This window comes from Monodelphis domestica, chromosome 1 (genome assembly GCF_027887165.1).
Source record: "Monodelphis domestica isolate mMonDom1 chromosome 1, mMonDom1.pri, whole genome shotgun sequence".
Lineage (NCBI taxonomy): Eukaryota > Metazoa > Chordata > Mammalia > Didelphimorphia > Didelphidae > Monodelphis > Monodelphis domestica.
Genome location: NC_077227.1, coordinates 319,725,019 through 319,739,312, shown reverse-complemented (window position 1 = coordinate 319,739,312; position 14,294 = coordinate 319,725,019). Strand labels below are relative to the sequence as shown.

At 39.1% G+C, this 14,294-nt stretch overlaps 1 protein-coding gene and 1 long non-coding RNA gene across 4 annotated transcripts in view; one reads left to right on the top strand and one right to left on the bottom strand.

The window, feature by feature from the left end:
* The window catches only part of EXOC3L4 (exocyst complex component 3 like 4), an 85,176-nt gene that overhangs the window by 13,007 nt on the left and 57,875 nt on the right, over positions 1-14,294 (top strand). The window contains exon 1 of one of the 2 annotated variants that reach the window (XM_007473526.3): positions 11,185-12,022. The exons of the other annotated variant lie outside the window; for it this stretch is intronic. The gene's annotated coding sequence lies outside the window, so the exon portion shown is untranslated. Of the gene's footprint in view, positions 1-11,184; positions 12,023-14,294 lie in introns of those variants that run through there. 2 annotated transcript variants of the gene reach the window in all.
* The window catches only part of LOC103092466 (uncharacterized), a 58,250-nt gene that overhangs the window by 35,959 nt on the left and 7,997 nt on the right, over positions 1-14,294 (bottom strand). The window lies entirely within an intron of this gene.

Here is a 14,294-nt window from a genome sequence, read left to right as displayed (position 1 = left end):
GAATGGATGAATCAGTTCACAACTCCACAACAATGCATTATCCTGGACTCCTTTCTATTCTTTCTTCATACCCCCACTCTTGGTGACTTCGCCCATGTAACCAGTTAATATCTCTGTGCAGATGACTCCCAGATCTTCCTGGTCTCTCTCTTGAGCTCAAGTCCTGTATCATTAACTGCCTATTAGAAGTCAAAATGAGACTAATACATCCAAAATTGAAATTAATCATCACCCACACTCTCTTCTTTATTATACAGTACTTCCCTATTTCTGTTGAAGTCAACATCACCCTTCTAGTCACTTCTATATCCCTTTACCACAAACTCCCATATCCAATCAGTTGCAAATTCTTTTCAATTCTGTCTCCAAAATATCTCTAACATCTATCTCCTTGACCCTCAATGGGCTACCATTTTAGCTCAGATATTCATTGCCTCTCACTTCGAATATTGCCACAGGCAGCTAACCAGGATCACAGCTCCCAGGTTCTCCCCTAATCAGTTTTCTCTTCCATACAGTAGCCAAAACAATTTTACTAAATTTTACTAAAAATACCAAAATTTACTAAATTACTAAATTTGTTAAAATTACTAAAGTAAAACATAGGCCTAATCTTGTTGCTAATTCTCTTCTCAACCCCCTTATGTTGTAGCTCCAGCCAGCCTTTGTTGGTCTTTTTCACATAACTCCCCATCAGATTCTCTATGTCTTGAGTCCAAATGGCCTATTTTTCTTTCCTTGTTTTGTTTCGTTTTGTTTTTAAACCCTTATCGTCCATTTTAGAATCAGTATTATGTATTGGTTCTAAAGCAGAAGAATGGTAAAAGCTAGACAATGGGGGTTAAGTGACTTGCCCAGGATCACACAGCTAGGAAGTGCCTGAGTTCACATTTGAACCCAGAACCTCCCATCTCTAGGTCTGGTTCTCCATCTGTTGTGTCACCTAGCTGCCCCTAGCCTAGTTACTTTTCCTTGAACTCAACTTTCTATCAGCCATCTCCATTTTCTGTTTGCTTCCCTCTCACAGAATTCCTATCCTCCTTCAAAGTTCAGTTCTTCTTCCACCTACTTTGGGAAGTTTTTCTTATGCTTCTTTTTGTTAGTGTTTTTTCTTTCCTCACATGGTTCATATTTATATATATTTTATATGTTGTATTCCTCAATAAATTCTAAGTTCCTTGGCAACAGGGACTCGTTTTTTTGTCTCTGTGCACTTAATAAATATTTGTTAGGAGGGATTCGTTTAAATTGATTGAAAAAGTGGAATTAATTGTACATCAGTTACAGGAGGGGAGTTTGGGGAGGGGAGGGAAAGAACATGAATCTTGTAACCATGGAAAAATATTCTAAATTAATTAATTAAATAAAAGTTTCCAAAACTTGAAAAAAATAAATTGATTGGAAAAGGGGAGAGACTAGAGACAGAGAACTAAATACTCTTGGTAAGGGCTGGGACCTTCTCTGAAGTGCTTTCCACTATTCCTGAGTCAACACATTGTGGGTTTGGAACAAGGTCCAGCCAGTCCCAGGACTGATGACCTTCTTTACCTTTACACCAGCTGCCCTATCCCTTGGGGCATTTAACCACCATCAATCAGAGTAACTGCCAGCACTGGGCCTGGCTATATGGGCCTTCGGAAAGCCCCCAGCTACCCAGGTATAAGGGAGGAGCAGGATCAATAACTCCTCACTCTTAAAGGCTTCTGAACAATGAGTTCTCTCCCTGCCTTGAACCATAGGACAAGGAACATGGTGTGCCCTTTGCTCTCCTGCCAACAATAAAAATCTAAATATAAAATATTTTAAAAAGATGATAATAATAAAGATAAAAATATTAAAGATAAAATATAAAATGCAGGCTCAAGGCCTTTGGGAGAAAGGAAGCCCACAGAAGAGCAGAGTATGGGGTTTATGGTATCATAGGATTTAGAGCGGGAAGGCTTCTTTGAAAATATGTGTTACTTAGAAAAATGCCACTTCATATTTTTAGAATGTTTTAAAAGTTTGTTATTTTCTCATGCCAATTGTAATTTAAGCACTATGCAAATATTATCCCCATTTCACAGATGGCTACCTCATGCCTAAATTATTGTAAAAGCCTCCCTGACTTGACTCTCTTCCCCTTCCAGTTCATCCTCCACTCAACTATCAGAATGATTTTCCTAAAGTGCAAGTCTAACTAAATCACGCCTCTATTCATTGAACTCCAGTGGCTCCCTATTTTCTCCAGAATCAATTGTAAAATCTTCTGATTGGATTTCAAAACTTCTTATAACCTAGCCCCTTCCTTTCTTTAAAAAAAATAATAACACTTGTCTTCTTAATATCAAGTTTTGTTTTATCAACCCCTACCTTCCATCTTAGAGTCAATATGAAGTATTGGTTCCTAGGCAGAAGAGTGGTAAAGACTGGGCATTTGGGATTAAGGGTCACACAGCTAAAAAGTGTCTGAGGCCAGATTGGAACTCATGAGGGCCTAAATCTAGGCTCAGTGCTCTTATCAACTTCACCACCTAGCTGCCCTGGTAAGTGTCAGGACCAGGACTTTAAACTAGACCAGTATTCTTTCTATCAAAACTTGCTGCCTCTCTCAATGCCAGTATCTATAACAGAATGGAAAAAAATCTGAGAGCTGGCAAAATTGGTACACTAATGCATTGCTGGTGGAGCTGTCAATTAATCCAGGCATTTCAAAAGGCAATTTGGAATTATGTGCAAAGGGATTTAAAGGAGTGCCTGTCCTCAAAGGGCTTTAAAAGAGTACCTGCCCTTTGATCCAGCAATACCACTATTAGGTTTGTACCCCAAAGAGATAATAAGGAAAAATATTTATAGCTGCATTCTTTGTGGTGGCAAAAGTTGGAAAATGAGGGAGTGTCCATTGATTGGGGAATGGCTGAACAAATTGTGGTATATTTGGTGATGGAATACTATCGTGCTCAAAGGAATGATGATCTGGAGGCTTTCCATATGAACTGGGAGAACCTCAATGATGCAGAGTGAAACCAGAAGAACATTGTGCAGAGATAGAAAACATTGTGGAAAAATCCAATGTAATCGCCTTTGACACTAGGTGCAATGCAACAAGCCAGGACACTCCTGAAGGATTTATGGGAAAGAGTGCTGTCCACATTGAGAGAAAGAACTCTGGGAGTAGAAATGCAAAAGAAAAACATATGATATCACTTATCACATGTATATATGGGGATGTTATTTGGGGTTTAGTCTTTAAAAAATTGCTCTATAGGTATCAAGTGACAACATTTGTACAACCCAGTGGAATTGCTTGTTGGCTCTGGGAGGGGAGACAGAAGAGGGGAGAGAAAGAAAATGAATAATGTAAACATGGGAAAATATTTAAAATTTTTAAAAATACACAGAAAGTAGAAAAATCAAAAAATAGCTATGGGACCAATACATTTAATAAGAAATCATTTTGAGAAATCTGAGAGTTAAGAAATGTGAGCTCCACAAAAGGAGCAGAGCCAGGAGAACATGGTACACAGAGACTGACACATTATGGCACAATCAAATGTAATGAACTTTTCTACTAGCAGCAATGCAATGAATGACCCAGGGCAATCCAGAGGAATTTATGAGAAAAAATGCTATCCACATTCAGAGAAAGAACTCTGGGAACAGAAATGCAGAAGAAAAACATATGATTAATTACATGGTTGGATGGGAATATGATTAAGGTTTTGGCATTAAATGATTACTCTATTGCAAATATGAATAATATGGAAATAGGTTTTGAACAATGATACATGTATAACTCAATGGAACTGCTTGTCAGATTTGGGAGAGGGGGAGGGAAGAGTGTAGGGTGGGAATCATGAATCATGTAACCATGGAAAAATATTCTAAATTAAAAAAAAAAAAGATGTAACCATATTGCCTGCCTGGATGAGGTGCCTTTAACATGTGTAAAATGGATAGCAAACGGACTTTTCTAATGTTGAACTATTCTTTTTTCATTTATGAATGTTAATTTTTTTTAATGTATAATCTTTGGAAGGGAAAAATAAATGTCTAATGATTTTAGAATTTTTTAAAAATGTGAGCTCCTTTTCCAGCTCTGCACTGACTTGATGTGTAACCTGAGGCAAATCCTTTCCTTCACTTGACCTCTGCTTTCTCCTCTGTAAAATGAAGGGGACTAAATGATCTCTAAAATCCCTTCAATACCAGATAATTTGCAGAATGGATAATTGAGAATAGTCAGTAACAGAATGATTATATTGGTTCCCCATTCCCCATAGGATAAAATTCCAACTCAGCTTGGCATTCATGACTCTCCATAATATGGTTTGAATCTTTCTTTCCAGACTGATTTATTCCCTCCCCCCTTCTCCCTCCCCACTTTAACATACAATATTCCATCCAGAATAATCTCACTTTCCTTTATATACTTCAGCCTCAATCTGGCTTCTTAGCTCTTGTTTCTGCTGGATTCAGAGATGGCCAGAGAACTGGAGACTGAGTGTTGTCATGTCAGTGTCAAAGGGGCTTTCATTAGAGGGTTCAAGGGCTCTCAAGTTGTTTATTACTTTTATTAATAACTTGGTTGTAGGCATATATTTCATATATCAGATTAACAAAAGATAAAAAGCTGAGAGGGAGGGAGAGAGTGAGGGAGAGAAGAGTCTATCTACTATGTACCAGACACTATGCTAAGTACAAATATTTCATTTGATTCTCAAAACAATCTTGAGAGGTAGGTGCTATTATTATGGCCATTTATAATTGAAGAAAGTGTGGCAGACAGCAATTAAGTGACTTTCCTGGGGTCACACAATTAGTAGATACCTGAGGTTAGATTAAGTATGCATTTAGGTCTTCCTGACTCAAAGCCTAGTGTCTATCCACTGAGTCACTTAGATTCAGGACCCAAAAAGAATCTCAACAGCTAAGAGTAATATATCTAACCTAATGAAATGAAATCTGTTAAGGATAAGTGGAAATTCCTACAAATGGGTTCCCCAAAATTCAGCTGATGGATCAATGAAGCAGAGTGGTGAGAGAACAGTTTATTTGAAAAAGTCAGGGAGAATTGATTGAGAGTGAAATAAATAATTCAGAAGAAAGGCATGGAATACTGCATTTATCTGTATATACATATATATATATGTGTATATATATATGTATATACAATCAACATCAACATAAGTGAAAATAGCTCCAAAAGGAAGTAGAACTTTGAATTAACTGAGAAAAAATTCATCATGGAGAAGGGTTCATGAATGAAACAGAAGCAGAGAGGCCAGAGAGATAACAGGGTGCGTATTCTCTCAGATTGGGTCACTATATATTGGCCATTTCTATGGAATTATTTTTCTTTGTTACAGGGGAACAAAGGTGATTATTCCAGCATGAAGGAGGGTGCCATGTGGGTGTAGTATACCTGGAAATGACAGTGACATGAAAATAGGAGGTAACAATGAAATTTATTTTAAGAAAAAAAGCTAGAAGTCTTAGTCAACTCAAATTCATGGTTTGAAATGGCAGCCAGAAAGCTGCCCTACTCTTAGACTGGCGGCATGATCAACAGAAAAGGAAAGAGACAGTTTTTGTTGTATTCTAAGCTTTTAGAGTTTTGTATTCAGTTCTGGACTTCACATTATAAGGAAGAGATTAGAATGTATCCAAAAGAGAGGGGTCACGATGGCAAAGAGATCGAAGAACATGCCAAGGACAATAGTTGATTATTTTCTTTGAACCATAGCCAATGTGGGAATTTAGTTTGTTTGATTATACATATATTTATAATTAGGTACAGAGTTGTTTTCCTTGCTTCTCAATGGGAGGAGGAGGAAGAAGTGGGGGGCAAAGAATGTAGACCTAAAAACAAAATAGAATTTTTTTAAAAAGAAAGAAAGAAAATAATTTGAAGAAACTAGAGATATTTAGCTTGGGAAAGTTAAAGATTTAGGGAAGTGTGATGGTTGTCTTCAAGTGTTTGAAGGGCTGAGATCTGGATTGAGTTGAAATCTGGCCTCAGATACTTACTAGTTGTGTAACCATGAGAAAATCCCACTTAACCAAATTTACCCCATTTCCTCATCTGCAAATGAACTGGAGAAGGAAATGGCAAATCACTCTAATACCTTTGCCAAGAAAATCCCAAACAGGGTCCAGAAGAGTCAGATATGTCTGAAAATAACTGAATGACAACTATAACACATAGTAATTATAATAATCATATATAGCACTTTAATGTCTACAAAGTACTTTGTGTATGCTAGTTCATTTGATACAACAACTATGTAAGGTAGGTTCTTTTTTATCCCTATTTTATAGATTTAAAAAAAAAGACAAAGGTTAAATGACTTGCCCAGAGTCATGCAGCTAATATGTGCCTATTTTGAAGGATCAGAAGTCATTTTCTAGACCACAAATGCAATGTTCAGTCCACTACACCACCTAGCTCCCCTATTAGTTAAAAGATTAGATTTGTTCTATTTGGCCATGAAGGATAAAACTAGGAATAATGGGAATAAGCTGGAGGGATATAGATTTATTCTCTTTGTAAGGAAAAAGAAAAACCCAACAGCCTGCCTAGACCTTGTAGAAGGAATTCTTACTCAAGTACAGGCTGGATTAGATCACCCTCATGGTCTCTTTCAAGGCTGAGGTTTTATGACTTTCCCTGAACTGGAAATACTTTTCTTCACTCTCCCTTCAACCCCTAGTACTCTTTAGAACCCTTTGTTGTTGTTGTTGTTGTTGATCAGTCTTTTCAGTTGTGCCTTTTTTTGTGTGACCCTATTTAAGGTATTTGGTTTTTTGTTTGTTTGTTTGTTTTTTGGGCAAACATACTAGAATGGTTTGCCATTTCCCTCTCCAGCTCATTTTACAGATGAGGAAACTGAGACAAACAGGGTTAAGTGACTTGCCTAAGGTCACACAACTAGGAAATGTCTGAGGCCAGATTTGATCTCAGAGTCTTCCTGACTCCAGACCCAGCATTCTATCCACACTGTCACTTAACTTCCCAGAACCATCTTGAGTTTGGGGTCCTAATTTTTCCAGGAAGGTATCCTTGATTATTCCAGCTTCTCAGGGATCTCCCTTGCCTCAGAACTTTTGTATCTATGACTAGTAAAGCATCATAGCTGAAAACTTAATTGTCCATAGTGCTGCCCTTTTTTCTTATTCGAATTATAGGTTCAGAGATCATCTAATCATTGGATCACAGATTTAGAACTGGAGGGGACCTGGGATTATCTAATTTGCTTTGAGCTAGGCTTTACTTAGCTCAGGCTCCTGTCAGTTTGGGTTTGGTAATGGAGTTAAATGAGACACTTATAAGTCCATCTACAGTTAACAAAAGGAGAATGATTTAGCTATAACAAGGGAAAGATATTCAACAAGGATACCACCAGTGGATTCAATTGAGGGAAGCTCCCCTTTATTCTTTGTTGCCCAAAATAGTTTGCCAGCCAATCATCAGAGAGAGAGGCTAGAACATCCAGCAACTCTCTTGTACTCAAGGATCCAGTACAGTTCAAGTTTTGCCTCAGATATTTTCTTGCTATATGATGTTGGATAAGTCACTTAGATTCCTTCAGCCTCAATTTCCTCATCTATAGAAAACACAGAAGGGCTATATAAATGTTAGCTATTATTTTTTTTTCTGCGATTCTTGAAAGAAATGCCAGCAAAATGTTTTCAGCTTCTATTTTGTTTTTTGCTTTATCTTTGAAAACAAGACTGAGGATTTTGATTCACAAAGCTAAGTTGTTTTAAATGGAATTAAAGCCTTGAGCACATTTCATTAGACATGGGATGTGATTATCCAAGGGAACAGCAAAAGCTTTGTGATTTCAATGATGGGAAATCAATTTTGAGTTTCTGGTTATTGCAGAGATCAATGAGCTTGTAAAGGCAAGCTCATTAATGTAGTTGTTATTGTGATTTTTTTTTCTAGCTCATTAGGAAAAGAGCTTCATATGCAAACCTCATTCAGTTGGTCTTGGTTAATAAGAATTTTCTTTCAAATGTCTCTTTGAAGTTTTTCAGATGTCCTTTGACACTACCACCTTTCCCATGATGATCCCCTTCCTTGGTCCTTCACTGTTCTCTCTCCACTCCATTGTCATTGAGTCATTTCAGTTGCATCCAGCTCTTTATGACTCCATTTGGGGTTTTCTTGGCAAAGTGATTTGCCATTTCCTTCTCCAGATCATTTTACAGATGAGGAAACTGAGGCCAACAGGGTTACATGACTTGCCGAGGGTCAGATAGCTAGGAAGTATCTGAGACCAGATTTGAACTCAGGAAGATGAATCTTCCTGATTCTCACTCCAGTACTCTATCTACTCAGCCACCTAGCTGACTATTGAACAGTGTGTGTGTGTGTGTGTAGTCATATGTTTATTTACCAGATATTACCTGTAGCCCCCTGTCAAGTTTCCTGTATAGTTTGGTACCACTCTCCCTCCTGCCCCTGGCCATTCTCCAGGTTGGGAATCCCTGAACTAAACAGTCTCTCAGGGCTATCTATGTCTTACAGTCCATGGGCTAAGATCCCTTCCAGCTCTAATTGCCATGATCATATGATCCTTCCGGTCCAGATCTAGGATTCTGCCCTTTTCTCCCAAGCAATGCTTGTGACCTCTGGCCCCTGGTAATAACACCTCCTCCTCAGCCAGCCCAGACTCTTCTCTCCTGCCCAGAATGCAGTAAGTTCAGTCTCAGCTATGTCCTGAGCTGGGAGAAGGCTTTGCCTGGAGCAGTTGCTTCTTCTCTCAAGGTAGGGTGTGAGGATCTGAGTAATCTGGGGGGGGGGGGGATGAGAGGGGGTGTAGGGAGAGGGACCCAAAAGACACCAGAGCTATACCATCTCAGGGCGGGGGGACGACATGAAGGGAGTGAGGATCAGAAGAAGGGAGAGAACTGGGGACTCAAACCTTTTAAAAAATGAATGTTTAAAAATTAATTTTACATGTAATAGGGGGAAGATAAATTTTTTTTAAAAGATACCAGAGCTAGAAAGGGGCTTAGGATAGAAAATAGGATATAAAATATCAACGTTAACTGTGTGGGATGAGAAGACAGGGAAAGAGGTAGAGCAGAGAATCTATAGCTAGAAAATCATAGAGATCATCTAGCGATCAGGTGTCCTATGAACTTGCTTTTTAAAAAATCAAATATTTTGATAACTTCAATATGACCAGTTTTCTATGGAATCATATGTATGTTTTAACCCTTACCTTCTGTCTTAAAATCAATACTGTTTATTAGTTCCGAGGCATTAGTGGTAAGGGCTAGGCAATGGGGGTTAAGTGACTTGCTCAGGGTCACACAGCTAGGAAGTGTCTGAGGTCACATTTGAACCCAGAACCTCCCATCTCTAGGCCTGTCTCTCAATCAAATGAGCTACCCAGCTGCCCCCAATCTCATGTATTTTATTTTATACACATAAAGTGTCATTTTTTTCTGGGCTATTAATGTCTTATCAAGCAATATATCTTTCCATATTGTTCATTTTTGTAAGTGAATAATCTTATAGAACCCAAACCCTCAAACACATACTCAAATAAACAACTGAAAAGTTGCATTCCTACTCTAGCAGTTCTTTCTCTGGTGGTAGATCACATTCTTTGTCAGAGTCTCTCAGAATTGTCCCAGATTATTGTTTTGCTGAGAGGAGCTAAGTCTTTCATGGATGATCATTCCACAATATTGTAGTTACTGTGTACAACGTTCTCCTGGTTCTGCTCATTTCACTCTGCATTTGATCATCCAAGTTAAAGTATTATTTCAAGAAGAGGTCCAGATGCTTCACCAAATTGCAAAGGACTCTATGCCACAAAAGAAGGAGAAAGAAGTAGGAAGAGGAAATTTAAAAGGGGATAAAAGAGAGAGGAGACCTCAGAAAGAACAGAATGATCCAATAAAAAGGGGAAGGAGCCCCAAAGGAGAGGCCATGTCCAGCCTCAGATACTAATAAGCTATGTGACCCTGGGCAAGCCAATTAATCCTGTTGGTCTCAGTTTCCTCATCTGCAAAATGAGAAGTAAATGGCAAACCCATTCTAGAATGTTTGCAGAGAAAGTGAGATGGGGCCATGAAGAGCTAGACATACCTGAACAAGAGCTTTTTATTATTTTTTTAAACCCTTGGTATCAGTTCCAAGACAGAAGAGCTGTAAGGTCTAGGCAATGGTAATTCAATGACTTGCTCAGGGTCACACAGCTAGGAAGTGTCTGAAGCTAGATTTGAACCCAGAGTCTCCTGTCTCTAAGACTGCCTCTCAATTCACTGAGCCACCCAGCTACCCAACAAGAGTTTTAAATGACAGGACTGGATCAAATAAGGAGATTCTTAGGGATCAGCCACTCAACACACTTAGGGATGACGCCTGGTCCCTGTGCACACCCCCTTCTCACCAAAAGCTAGGGGAAGAATTGAGTAGAATCCAGTTCATATCCTGAATTTGAGAAAAGAAGGAAAAGAAGGGTGAGATGAAAGGAGAAAAGTATGAGGAGAAGGGAAGCAAGGAGAAAAGAAATAATCTGGCTCTTTGCTTGGGAGTTGGGGAGGGAACAGGGGGAGAGGCTGAGGTCAGAGGTCTGGGGGAAGGAAGAACTTGGGAGAGGAGACCTGAACAGGAATTTTGGGTTTCCCCAGCTCCTGCTAGGAATGGGGGCCATATGAAAATCCAGGAATTCGGGAGGTCAGAGAAGATTAGAATTCCCCTAGAAACTAAAAAGACTTCCCCTCTTCCCTTCTCTTTCTGTCTTTCCCTCCAACCTCCTCTGTCCATTTTCTTCTCCCTTGTCTTCCTTCATTATCTCCTTTCCTCCCTCTTCTTCCTCTAGGTCAAGAGAAATAAGGAATGGAAAGGAAATTCTTTTTTTTCTTCTTCCTCCATTTATGGAGTAGTGAGTAGAAATATTCTTAGGCTAAGAGTCAGAAGCCTTGAGTTCTAGTCTCATTCCTGCTACTGACTTGCTCTGTGACTTCAGCCAAGTTCCTTCCCTTCTCTGGGCCTCAGTTTTCTCCTCTGTCAAATGAGGGAGTTGGGTAAATGACACCTGGTTTCTGCCCATTAGGAGCTCAGTCTGACAAAGTAAATAAAATACATTTCGTGGATCTCACAAAACACTGTTTTGAAATGCTGCATTTATAACCTAGTAATAACTGTCATTTATGAAACACTTATAAAGTTTGCTTTATTGTATTTTAGTGTATTGAATAGTTAGGTGTCAAAGTAGATAGAGCATTGGACCTGGAAGTAGGAAGACCTGAGTTCAAATCCAGATGCCGACATTTACTATGTGACTCTGGGCGAGTCACTTCACTTCTGTTTGCCTCAGGCTCCTCATCTGTTAAATGAGGATAATGATAGCTACTACCTCAGAAAGTTGTTGTGAAGATCAAATGACATAATAAATGTAAATTGTTTAACACATGCCTTGGTACATTAGAGGCATTAGATAAATGTAAGCTATTATTAATATTGTTATTGTTATTATTTAAGCCTCACAGCCCTTCTGATGTAGATACTATGGGTATTATTATCCTTATTTTTAGAGACTGAGTGACTTGTTTGCCGTTTTATAGCTTTTGCTCCAGGTGGGATTTGAACCAGGAGGTCTTACTGACTTCCAAAAGAGCTCTCTCTCCACTCCAGTCCTGTGTGTTGGAGTCAGCTGTTTTGGTGTCCTTCAGATTTCCTGTCCCCTCCCTGCTCCACTAGACTTTGAGCTCCATGGGAACAGGAATGATGGCTTATCTAAATGAGCTACAGGACTATGTACAGAGTAGAATGCTAATAAATATTTGTTGTCAGTTAAAACAAAAATCAGAACTTGGTAAGAGAAAGAGAGAAACTGGATAGATCACTTCCAGTTGGGGAGGAATTCGGGTCAGCTTCTTGGAATTAGTGTCATCTGAACTGGGGCTTCCTTGAATGTTACCAAGTGAGAGTGAAAGAGAGAAATTTAACCTTAAATTTAGACAAATTCTCCTGGTTTTGCAGAGGCAAGAGAATGAGTGGATCAGAGAGGCTGTGGTATGTCGGGGGGAAATCATTGGATTTGGAATCAGAGAACATGGGTTTAACTTCTAGATCTATGATTTATTCCCTGAATAACACTGGATTTTTTTCTTTTTCTCTATTGGTGGTCAGTTAGTTGTCTGACTATTCATGCCCCATTTAGAGTTTTTTTAATTGAAAAATTTTATTTAATTAATTAATTTTGAATATTTTCCCATGATTACACGATTCAGTTCTTTCCCTCCACTCTTCCCCCCCTCCTGTAGCCAATGCACAATTCTATACTGGGTTTTACGTGTGTCATTGATCAAGACCTATTTCCATATTATTGATGTTTGCAGTAGGGTGATCATTTAGAGTCTGCATCCCCAATCATATCCCATCGACCCATGTGATCAAGCAGTTGTTTTTCTTCTGTGTTTCTATTCCCACAGTTTTTCCTCTGAATGTGGATAGTGTTCTTTCTATAAAGTTCCTCAGAATTTACCTGGATCAGTGCATTGCTGCTAGTAGAGAAGTCCATTACATTGGATTGGGCCACAGTGTATAAGTCTCTGTGTACAGTGTTCTCCTGGTTCTACTCCTTTCACTCTGCATCAGTTCCTGGAGATTCTTCCAGTTCACATGGAATTGCTCCAGTTCATTATTCCTTTGAGCACAATAGTAATCCATCACCAACATATACCACAATTTGTCCAGCCATTCTCCAACTGAAGGGCATCCCCTCATTTTCCAATTTTTGGCCACCACAAAGAGTGCAGCTATGAATATTCTTGTACAAGTCTTTTTCCTTATTATCTCTTTGGGGTACAAACCCAGCAGTGCTATGGCTGGATCAAGCAGACAGACTTTTGGGCATAGTTCCAAATTACCCTCCCAGAATGGTTGGATCATTTCACAACTTCACCAGCAATGCATTAATGTCCTGACTTTGCCACATCCCCTCCAAAATTTATTACTTTTCTTTTCTGTCATGTTAGCCAATCTGCTAGGTGTGAGGTGGTACCTCAGTGTTGTTTTGATTTTCATTTTTCTAATTATAAGAGATTTAGAACACTTTTTCATGTGTTTATTGATAGTTTTGATTTCTTTATCTGAAAATTGCCTATTCATGTCCCTTGCCCATTTATCAACTGGGGACCCATTTGGAGTTTTCTTGGCAAAAAATCCTGGAATGGTTTGCCATTTCCTTCTTCAGTTCATTTTACAGATGAGGAAACTGAGACAAACAGAGTTATGTGACTTGCCTGGAGTCACACAGTTAGTATCTGAGGATATGAAATCAGGTCCTCCTGACTGGAGGGCCAGTGTTCTATCCACTGAGCCACCCAGCTGCCCCTATAACTTCAGATACAAACTTCTTTCCCCTTTCTGGGTCTCATTTTACTCCTTTGTAAAATGAGATATTTTAACTAGGTGACCTCTATAGGTTTTCCTAACTCTAAATCTTACCATCTTATGAGCTTTCCAGGTTTTTTGCAATCTATAGGATCCCTTAAGTTCAAATCTGGCCTCAAACACTTGCTAGCTGTATGACACTGAGTGAGTCACTTAAACTTTTTGGCCTCAGTTTCCTTGTCTGTAAAATGAATAGGAGAAGGAAATGGCAAACCACTCCAGTTATCCTTACCAAGAAAACTACAAGTCATGGAGTCATAAAGAGTTGAACATGACAAATGACTTAACAACAATATGAACCCTTGATATTGTTGATATTTTTCTAACTATTCTGTTACATTTTCTTTTAAAACTCTTACTTTCTATCTTAGTAACAAGTCTAAGTTGGAAAGGTAAGAGCTAGGCAATTGGGGTTGAGTGATTTGCTCAGAGTCATAGAGCTAGAACGTGTCTGAGGCCAAATTTGAACCCAGGTCCTCCAGATTCCAGCCCCTACAACCCCCTCTATTGCATTCTTTTTCTTTCTTTTTTTTAAAACTCTTACCTTCCTTCTTAGAATCAGTATTGATTCCAAGGCAGAAGAGCAGTAAGGGCTAGGCAATGGGGGGTTAAGTGACTTGCCCAGGGTCACATAGCTAGGAAGTGTCTGAGGCCAGATTTGAACCTAGGACCTCCCATCTCTAGGCCTGGCTCTCAATCCACTGAGCTACCCAGCTGCCCCCCTTAGTGACACTTTAAACCATTGTGTAAATGTGGCCTCCTATCATTACCCAGGCTTCCTCAAACTGTGGGCCCCCTAAGGGCTATCCCAAGCTCGAGTCAGGTTTGGGGGGTTTCAGCATCCACTTAAAACCAGAGCTTATAAGTTCCTCTCCTCACACTTCCTTAC